The sequence below is a fragment of the Tripterygium wilfordii genome, chromosome 7 (genome assembly GCF_013401445.1).
Source record: "Tripterygium wilfordii isolate XIE 37 chromosome 7, ASM1340144v1, whole genome shotgun sequence".
NCBI lineage: Eukaryota > Viridiplantae > Streptophyta > Magnoliopsida > Celastrales > Celastraceae > Tripterygium > Tripterygium wilfordii.
Genome location: NC_052238.1, coordinates 8,171,915 through 8,180,425, shown reverse-complemented (window position 1 = coordinate 8,180,425; position 8,511 = coordinate 8,171,915).

The window sequence follows — 8,511 nt, the reverse complement described above, 5'->3', positions numbered from 1 at the left end:
GGTCCTTCAATTGGAAAAGACGACCTGTGCTGCTTTCCAAGCTAACAAGAACTGCAAACACCCTCACTGACATACACTTCTCCCATATCCCTAACCGATTCACCATCAAAAGCAAATTTCAAAGATTTCAAATTGAAATGGCCATACCTCCTCTACTACAGCCAAGAATTGTCTGATTTCACAGTACATGCTTACTGCCCAGTAGCATTAAAATTCAGAGAAAAACAATTATCAGATATCTTGATTTTGGCCACTTCACAACCATTTGAATCTGGAATAGCACACCAGCAGTCTTTAAAGATCAAAGAATATACCTTCTTCATCATTTGAGGTACATTGAGCAAATTTGTTCCAATATTGGAATAAAAAGCACATCATTTATATGCTTAGTACCCCTTTTAGTATTAATGGACACTAAGCCCTTTCCTTCTGCTTCAACAACTTCAACATCCCCCAGTGTAACTTTGGTCCTCATAGACTTGTCCAGAGATGAAAATAATCTGATATCTTTTGCCATGTGACTTGTACAACCACTGTCAATAAGCCAATAATCACTCCCTGAAATTTTTGAACCACTCAAAGCCATAAACAAACTATCTTGCTGCTGCTTCTTCTGAACATCAGAGAAATTAACCTACTGAGAAGAATTTTTAGATTGGCTTGAGTTTTGTTCTGGCTTGCAAAACCTCTCAATGTGCCCAAACTTCTTGCAAAACCTACATTGAATTTGGGGCTTACCATACTTCTTCCAGCATGTCTTCTCTGGATGATTAGTTTTCCCACAATGTGGACAAAGAGGAAAATTTTTCTTCTTTCCAGAATCACCTGAACTAGCACCTTCAGCTACCTTCCCTTTCTAGCCTTCTCATTGAACTTCTTTTTGCCATCCTTGGAAGCTGAGGACTGCTTCCCTTTATGCCTTGCTTGAAAGGCTCCCTCAGTGACATCTTCATTTCTAAACGATGTTCTTTGTTCATGTGCTTGAAGCTTACTACAAAGTTCAGTTATAGTGAGTTGACTTAAATCACGTGACTCTTCTATAGCTGAAACCTTAGCTTCAAACCTCTCAGGTAAATTGATAAGTATTTTCTCCACAACCTTATGATCTTTCACATCCTCACCATAAAGCTTCATTTGATTCACCAAATCTACTAGCTTAGTTGAGTAATCTTTAACAGAATCACTCTCCTTCATCTTCAACATCTCGAATTCTCTCTTCAGAGTCAACAACACCCTAGTACTGCCCTGGAACTCCTCCTGCAACCTGTCCCATGCAAACTTGGTTGTGTTTGCACCAACCAGCCTTGGAAAAATAGTTTCATGCACAGCAGAGTGTATAAAGCTGAGTGCTTGAAAATTCTTAGTGTAAAGATCAGTATGTGACTTAATCTAAGCCACGGTAGCACTCTCAGGCAGGTTTGATTCAACATAACCCTCCTAAACTACTCTCCACAAATCATGTGCCATGAGATCGGCCTTCATCTTCACAGACCAAAAATCGTAGCTTTCACCACTAAAAACAGGTGGTGATGGAAGAGAGATTTTGTTTGAAGACATACCTTCTGATTTCAGAACTTTCACAAACCCTAGATTGCTCAAAGACTTCAACACTGGTCCTTTAAGAAGCTATGCTCTGATACCTCTTGTTAGCACCACAAGAACACAAGTTGGATCAACCACAGCGCCTTGATCAGAACACCAACAACCTGCACTCTTCACTTCAGTACCACAAAACAAGGACAGCAGCTAGTTGATCCTTTCTTTTGATCCTTTCTTCACAAGATAAACACATGAATAAATCAAACTAAAGTGAAGAAAAGTGACAGATCAAAGTAACAAGCTTAGAGCAAAGAACATTCATAGTTTAGTCTGCAACTTCCATAAAAAGAGAGTACTTCAACAAGCGTACAAGAAAACACTTTAACACAAACTAGCTTACAGAAACAACTAGCCGACGTGGCTTACTTGCATACACATAATAAAAAACAAAATTAAACATGACTATGATTATAACACAACCACATTCATCCAAGAGGCATGGATGGAGACAACGACAAAGGATAGGATTGTGCAAAATTGTTGCATTGGATAAATTAGCATTCCTACAAAGTTTTGAATACTTGATAAAAATTGAGAAACAAATTGAAAGGGTTAACATTGATACCCATGTAAATCTTTGACGAAGAGGCAACCATCCTTCTTGAGAGAGGAGGCAGACAATCCCACTACTACTTGAGGCATTTGATATATAATAAGCTCATACTCACCGTAAAAGATGACATGGCGGCATAACTCAACTTGCCTATTGCCAAAAACTCACAGTAGCAAAAATAGAAACGAATAGAAATCAATTTACCTATCTGACAGAGCATTTATAGAAGTTTCGACCTAGATTCCTTTAAGAATACGCCGTGAAAACCAAGCACATGCGGAGTCCACATGGACAATTCTTGTAACGATTCCCATCCTCCGACACCAACACCACCGTCGTATGATCTTCTGACAAATTTCACTGCTTGGAGGCTTCATGGTTCATGCTGACATCTTAAGCTGGCAGGTGTGGGAAATCATCAGAATACATCACAGAAATACTTGGGCAAAATCACAAAACTTGGAACTTACCAAACCACCCAGATGGAATCTCAACTTTGCCTCTCTCCCTCTCTCTCCCAACCCCACTCCTGTCTTGTCACTACTGAAGAATCATCAATAGCTTCAACTGCGGTTCAAACGCACTGTAAAACCTCGCATTTTTAGAATAATTTATTGCTTAAACAATCGAAGCTGCGGATCACACACACAAAAAAAAATGATAGATATCCAAATCCAGCCTCCAGGTATTCCAAGAGAAGAAACAGATCCATAAGACCTCCAAGTAATATCAACAAAGGAGATAAAATAGCAAAGGAAGTTGAAAATTTCATATACTTGATTTCATAACACCTCTAATGGCTTAATCCCAGACCTGAATTTCATTTCAAGAAATTTAAAAAAAAATAGAAAAAGAAAATGTATAAAACCGATACGTAGACAGAGTACCGGCTACTAAAAACAATCAGGAAAAAACTCAGATAGTAGAAGTTGTTGAACAAATTTTATGAATGGTTCAAACAGAGTACTGGCTCAACCCCTTGTAGGGTTCATTCAAGAAAATCAACAAAGAAATAAGCACCAAAGCCAAGAAAAAGCACAACCCAGACATTTTTCAAAACCAGCACAGGAGAACCATAAAATTCAGAGCACCCACAAGAAGTTAAACAAAATATAAACAAAGGAACTAAGAGCGATAAAAGATTATGATGCCAAACATGTCCTCCCTAATAGAAGCTTGCAACTAGCCAAATATTAGAGCAAGAAACTCACTTTCATGTAACCATTTGCGGATCTTAAAAGGTAGTCGCAATCATCTGCTTCCCCAAAATCAAAAGGGAACAAAGAGACACACCAAACTACCGCAAGAAACACCCCCAATCGCACAAACCCACCCCAAACAAACCATTCCAACCACCCATAGGAAGCCAATCTGTAAACAAAACGAAATCATAATCGGCTGCTAAAAACTATCAGAAAATAGACAAAAACCCACCACACAGAATTTGACAAAACCAAAACAGGAGAACAACCACAAAATTCCAGAGCGCACTTACAAGAAACTAAACCAGACACAAACAAAGGAACAAATAGAGATAAAAAGAGAAAAACCATAAACATTTAAGCAATCGAAATAGAGGAAGGAGAAAAGAACAATCAATCTTACAGAATGTGAGATCGGAGTTGCTGAAACCACAGACTATTGATGAAACAACTGGCCACCGCACCCCTGGCATCACGGGGTGATAACCTGAAAAAAATACCCAAGCCACTCCACTTGGTTCGTAGGTGAAGGAGGAACACAAAGAAAACCGAGCCTGCACAAAGAAACACCTGGTTATGGGTTCGGTTAAACATCTTATTAAAGAACCCAAAATCATGCATAGATGATAAAAAAAAATCCAAAACATTTCACATAAAATCATGTTAAAAAGGGAAAAAAATGGATTTATACTCGGACAATGTTTGGGGAGAAATTGTGTATTGCAAAAAGACGAAAATCATTTGTTGCAATAATCATCAATGTCACACTTTTGAATGAAATGTCAAGATAATGATTTGCTTTGGACAGACCGTCAAAAATCATAACCCAATCACCTGAGATAAGTAATTATTAAAATCAATGCATTTACTTGTGATACAAAACCTGAGAATTGACAACATTGCCATGAAGAAGTGAAAATTGAGAATAACCAGATAGAAAAACCAACTAATCCCAGAGTCTTACAAAATAAATGACAACAACCACGGCATAATTACTCAACCCAAGCAATCATAAGAAACAGAAAGAATAAATCTAACACGAGAACTACATATTTACCTTGGTTGCTAACTGAGAAAACCAAGAACAGTGGATGCTTTGAATCGATGATGGTAGGAAACTACATTGACAAATACATCATCACTTAACCAAATTCATTGATTAAGGATGGAGAAGCATAACCTAAATGATAGCTCTGAATAGAGGAGAGTAGTAATCCATCCCACCATAGCACTTGATCCAACCATCATCCCATCCTTTGAAAACCCAATTCCTACCTATCCAGTTGTGTAAACAGCAGATAATATTATCGCCAATACATTTTCTCCTTTCTATGAATACTGCACTGCAAATACTTGTATATATCAATACATGGATTCAGCTTCAAGATATGAGAAGGGTGTGTATTTTTCATTATTAAAAAAATATGTATTGGAATTGCAATCAAAGTTTCATTTTTATATTATCTAACACCAAACTGCAATCACATAGTAATTAAAACTTGTGATTTAGAGAAGAAGATATATTGAAATTACCCTCAAAAGAAAGGTATCCCAAACAGGTCTTGATTTATGTTCGAATCATGAATTAGATATGTAACTGTATGTGAGAGAGAGAGAGAGAGAGAGACGAACCTGGCAGTGCTTGATTGTTGAGTAGATCTCAATTAGGGGGAGACGACAACTCCCAACTGACTCAATCTCAGCCAGCTCGGTGAGTCTATCTCAGGTCTCCCGTCTCCTACATCATCTGGTCAAGTATGTTACGAGAGTAGAGGATGGAAAAATACTTTTTGTATCTTGTATTCGTTTAATATAACAGTATATATACAACCCTATAGACTTAATACATTTGTACAATGTCTAAACTACCCTCATATATTCTAACACTCCCCCTCAAGTTGGAGCATAGATGTCAATCATGCCCAACTTGTTACAAATATCAGTTATCTGACTCCCTAGTAGAGCTTTAGTAAATACATCCGCTATTTGATCTCCAGTCTTGACATGTTTAAGACGAATCAATCCTTGGTGGAGTTTCTCTCGAATGAAGTGACAGGAAAACTCAATATGTTTTGTACGCTCATGAAACACTGAATTAGAGGTAATATGAATAGCTGCTTGATTATCACACCACAATTGCATAGGAGCCGAGTCCTTCATACCAATTTCCTCAAGTAAGTGACGAACCCACGTAAGTTCACAAATAGACTGAGCCATGGCTCTATATTCAGACTCTGTACTCGATTTTGCAACCACACATTGCTTCTTACTTTTTCATGATATCAAATTTCCGCCAATAGAGACACAATAACCTGTAGTAGACCGTCCGTCTATAGGACATCCTGCCCAATCAGCATCAGAGAATCCTTCCACTCTAATGTTATTGTGATCTTTATAAACAACACCACGACCTATTCCTTCCACTCTAATGTGGCGTGATCCTTATAAACAATACCACGGCCTGGAGCACCCTTAAGGTACTTCAAGATGTGAATAACTGCATCCCAGTGAGATGTTCGAAGAGATTACATAAACTGACTAACCACACTTACTGGGAAGGCAATTTCTGGACATGTCACTGTAAGGTAATTAAGTTTCCCAACTAATCGCCTATACCATAGGTGCCTCACACAGTTTAACATCAATCAAACCTGTCTCATTGAGTATATCAAGTACATATTTCCACTAAGATAGAAAGACACCTTTCTTACTATGTGACACCTCAATGCCCAAGAAATATCTGAGAGGTCCAAGATCCTTTATTTGAAATTTGACGTGAAGAAAGGATTTGAGAGCAGTAATACCCATACTGTAACAGCCCGACCCACTAAAGCCCAATCTCCCCACCAACCATCGAACTTGGCCCATACCAAGCCCAACCTGGCAGTTCCCAATCCCTTCCGGCCCATACCAGAAAAGATTGGACAATAGTTTAAGGTCTGCAGCGTGTTATATTCTGCACCCAAGACTCGTCCCTGGCCGATGTGGTATTTCATCCAGAATAGTAACCCCCACACCTCGCCTCATATGACGCAGAGCAGGGCATTACAGTCCACCCCCCTTAGGAGCCCACGTCCCCGTGGGTCACGCCAGACACGGGCACCGCGCCCCGGCTAGACGCAAGGGACGAAACCCACATACCCACCAAGGTCGGCTTCGATACCAACAATGATATATATAACAGGGAATATAAATCAACATGCAAACAGGTCGTATTTCCACCCCTGGAAACCGACAAAACCATAATATCACCAGAGTCCGTAAAATCGGAACTCTAAAGTCACATGCAAGAGAAACGAAACCCCTACCTGGAAATCAGAGTGCTAAAACCAAGCACGCGTCCCAGGCAACCCCTACCTCGAAAAGTTAACCCGCTCCGAATCTCAATCGTGACCACCGTCTACACCGAAAAACACGATATATGAAAATACGGTAAAAATACGGTCGGTCAACTATGGTCAACGGCCAAATAGTAACGGTCGAAGTCAACAGCCAAATAGTACCGGGTCAAATAGTATCGAACCGGGTCAAATAGTACCCGCCCGGGTCAAACCGGGTCAAATAGTACCCAGCCGAGTCAACTCGCCGGTCAAGGGAGTCAACCGAGTCAACTCGGCCTGACTCGGTCAACTCGCCGGAAACCCATTTAACCCCATCGCCGGAGATCCGACCACCCAAACCTGCCAAATCTTATATCAAATTAAAGAACTCGATGAGATGAACTCATAGGTACCTGAAACAAACCAAACCGTCGCCGGAATCGGTCGGATCGACCAAAAGAAATCCGAGTAAATCGGAACTTCAAACTCCGATCAACGTGATTCTAGTTGGGTTAGACTCGTCTCGTCCATACACTTCTTTTGACACCGGTGGTGTCGCTCACCGTCGTCGGACTCAGAAAATGAATAGTAAAAAATAGATATACGGGAGAGAAAAAGAAGAAGAGAAAAACTGCGTAAGGTTTTTCATTTTTAAGTTTTCTTTTATAATATCTTTGACTGTAAAAAAAAAACACCCACCTGTTAAAAAAAAACCCCTAACCGAATTGTTATAATTTACTTCAGTAAATATACATCCATCAGTAAGTCAACCAAATAGCACAATAGCCGATAAGGCCAAGCAACACTGGAACCACCCACACTGGGCTCCAGAAATCCATACACCAATCCAATCAAGTGAAATGGTAGCTGATAAGGCTATCCAACACTGTAATCACCACATCAATCTCCAACAATCCATCACACCCCTGGACCCACCCCAATCCCCGTAGGGTGTCTCAATCCAGGTCTACACCGAAACTGGATGAGGATCGGGTATCCCGATAGCATAGCCTACACCAGAGGGCGTCCCCTGTGATGCACCCCATCTCAGACGGTCCACCGGTATATATATCCGGTCTGTATATGTATATATATATCATCCATCAGAAATCCATATCCGATCATTTGGGCGCCTATATGGGCCCACAATCCACATCCACATCCACATCCATATCCTCATCCACATCTATATGGTCCCCGTGGGTCACGCCAGACACGGTCACCGCGCCCCGGCTAGACGCAAGGGACGAAACCCACATACCCACCAAGGTCGGCTCCGATACCAACTGCAACAGCCCGACCCACTAAAGCCCAATCTCCCCACCAACCATCGAACTTGGCCCATACCAAGCCCAACCTGACAGTTCCCAATCCCTTCCGGCCCATACCAGAAAAGATTGGACAATAGTTTAAGGTCTGCAGCGTGTTATATTCTGCACCCAAGACTCGTCCCTGGCCGATGTGGTATTTCATCCAGAATAGTAACCCCCACACCTCGCCTCATATGACGCAGAGCAGGGCATTACACATACTATCACTCCCAGTAATCACGATATCATCAACATAGACCACTAGAAGTATACAACCTAAGTCAGACTGTCTGTAGAAGACAGAATGATCAAGAGCACTCCGGCACAACCCAAACTCAATAACCACTTCACTAAATCTACCAAACCAACCACGAGGAGACTGTTTCAACCCATATAATGATTTCCAAAGAAAACATACTTTCCCAAACTCCCCCTGAGCAACAAACCCAGGTGGTTGCTCCATGTAGACCTCTTCCACCAAATCACCATGCAAGAAAGCATTCTTAACATCCAACTGATGTAGAGAC